Raw genomic sequence first — 3,033 nt, 5'->3', positions numbered from 1 at the left:
TACGAAATATTGAAGGGTCAGTATTGGATGCAGATTCAAAACATGAAAACGTTGCTGCAGAAGTACAATATGTTAAAGGCCACGTTGAAGAAGCAAAAGAAGATACTGTTGATGGTACGAAGAGGATCTCCGCGATCCGTCCGCGTGACTACGGAGCTCGATGCAGGTATGGCGATACCGGAATCCGACGGTGAAGCAGGTATGCCGTCGGATTCCGGTATCGCCATACCTGCATCGAGCTCAAAGTAACGTGCGATAGTTTTGAACAGCACCGTGGAATCGCGGAACTGATTTATCTGCGTCCCTCACGCGATTCGGCGTCGGGGAAATACCAGGCTAGCGGGAGATAAAAGCGTATCTCTCCTTGTGACATTCGTCTTTACGTTAACATATAATATTAAATGCTATTCAATAATATGTATAAGTTTTGCGAAACGTTTACCGCTACGTGTTAGTAGAGGAAAGTCCTCTATCATAAGATAGCAGATTGTTAACGTCCAAATTCAATCACAAATCTTTTTTTCGCAACGATTACACGATCTAACGATCACTTTTTCCACTAAATAGTTTTCACCTCAATGGCGATAATTTCATGGTAAAACCAACAAATGATGCCTATTAATTTAGCAGAAACTCCGCTATCTTGTATTAAAAGTCTATGTCATAATAGGGGGACTTTCCTCCATTACTCTGCATAATTCGAGTACTCGTCAATTCAAAAGTAAAACGATACCTTTTATTCACATTGGTGTATGTTTGTAGGTTTTTGCTGAACTCGTCGAGACTTGGGAGATCTGCCACCATAACACCCATGCCCGAGATGAGAACTGCCGATGGTTTTTGCGTACCAGTCAGCCATAAACCAAATCCGAAGTTCAATCCCCGAACCTAACCATGTTATCTTAAATTATAGGTTTTTATTTTTTTTATAAAGGGACACCCTTTATTTCTATTTCTGGGTCCACGCGGTCAAGTTGGAAATCGTGACGTCAGAGACGAGATAATGGCACGTTGAGAAAATTCTTGTATTAATAAACAGCAGTAAAGTTGCTCATCTCAGTTGGTGACACATACACTTGCAAAATATGATTGGGTTTCGTGTCACGGATTAATGGAACTATTTATTATCTGTCAAGAGAAAAGAATAGTTCTCAAATTTATAATTGCGGCAAACGAACCAAAGTTTTCTTTTATCCAAATATCTTTTTATTTAGAGAAATGAGGGACAAGAATTCGCGGTGCGTTATTTTTCGCCTCTGACGATTTTTAACATGGTCGCAGCAGACTCTAAAGCTTCAGGATAAATATTTTCTTTGTTTATTTTTTTCTTATAATTATCTCGCTATATCGCCTCATTTTATTTATGTACAACGTGAGAACGTCGTTAATAAAGAAAACTGATCTTGTCAAACACGAGAAAAATGTGAATAATTTTTATTGTAAAATTCTAACGAAGATTATATTCATTTATGTATTTGTAAGAGAGAAATGCACAATTTGATATATTTCTCATCAAACTTCAATTTAATAAATTCAATGTATTTCTCACCAAAGTATATTGATTTATTATTTTTTATCATGATACATCGAGGTTTTTTCTTTAATATCACCCAAATTTCGTATTTGCAAATAAAGTACGCAGGTGACTCAACATATTTACAGAGTGAATCACTTGAGTCAAAGATATAACGTTTGTTACGTCTAAATAAATAATTGTATATTATTTCTCTCGCAATCGGTTAACAGCGTTTTAACATCTTTAGTTCGGGAAATAATGGGTGTGTCAACATTTAATTGAATCACCCTGTATATCATCCTATTAAAACTCGTAATGACATCACTTGGGGCCAGTTTCACAAACGTCGGTCAACTGTTAACCAGAGTTCAACTCCCTATCTCTTTCTATGTTATTGTCTAAATAACAGACAGAGAATAAATTAACCTTCGGTTAGCAGTTAACCGTCGTTTGTGAAACTCGCCCTTAACTGTTAACTACGAATTATTTATGCAATGAATCAAGCCACGATGAGTCATTATGAGCGGCGGGTTGGTTGCCGTAAGCTTCTCTCTCTACCCATAGACATAGTATATATAGATAAAATGCTACTTTTATGTTTTCTTAATGCGTTGAATACAAAAATGCTTCACGTATGATACACAGGACTAAACAATATAAAATTATTAAATTACATCAATATATTTATAATATATATTATATATACATATAATAACAGCGCTAGACTCGCATTCCATAACATTGTTTCCGTTATTATATCATTATAAATATTAAAATTGTTACGAAAAGAAATTCGCAACCTTTGCAGAAACCTTTACGAAATTTTTTATAGGTGTAGAAGTAGTTGGAGGTGAAAATGACGAAAAAAGCAACTTCTCAACATTTATAGTTTCTTCTGGATTAAACAACAATAATGGATTATATCGCCGGTAACTGGCAAAATGTATTTTAATTAATTCACGACGTTTCGACCAGTAATACTGGTCCTTCTCAAGTGTCACCAATTAAAAGTATTACTTGCTGTCACATTTAATTGGTGACACTTGAGAAGGACCAGTATTACTGGCGATCCACCTCTAACTATTCTTCTGGAATAACTTCGTCTTCGGTACTGTTTTTCTTCTTTGGCTTTAAAGGTTTATTATAAAGTTTCTTGTTGCTCGAAAGAATAGTAATGCCATGTCTATCTTTAAAACGCCGCAGCTAATGATACGTATCCGTGATACTGATTCCCATACGTGTTACAAGAGCATTGTACTCCGATTTCAACTGGTGATGTTGTACATAAATGTGCATAAATGTACATTTATCTACATCACCAGGTGAAATCGGAATACAATGCTCTTGTAACACGTATGGGACTCAGTATCACGGATACGTATCATTGGCTGCGGCGTTTTAAAGATAGACATGTCATTACTATTCTTTCGAGCAACAAGAAACTTTGTAATAAACTCGCAAACCCAAAGAAGAAAAACAATACCGAAGATTCCAGAAGAATAGTTAGAGGTGGATCG

Source organism: Vollenhovia emeryi, unplaced genomic scaffold (genome assembly GCF_000949405.1).
Source record: "Vollenhovia emeryi isolate VEMERY1.0 unplaced genomic scaffold, V.emery_V1.0 DF939127.1, whole genome shotgun sequence".
NCBI lineage: Eukaryota > Metazoa > Arthropoda > Insecta > Hymenoptera > Formicidae > Vollenhovia > Vollenhovia emeryi.
The sequence above is the reverse complement of the archived record's forward strand: the minus strand, read 5'-3'. Positions refer to the sequence as shown.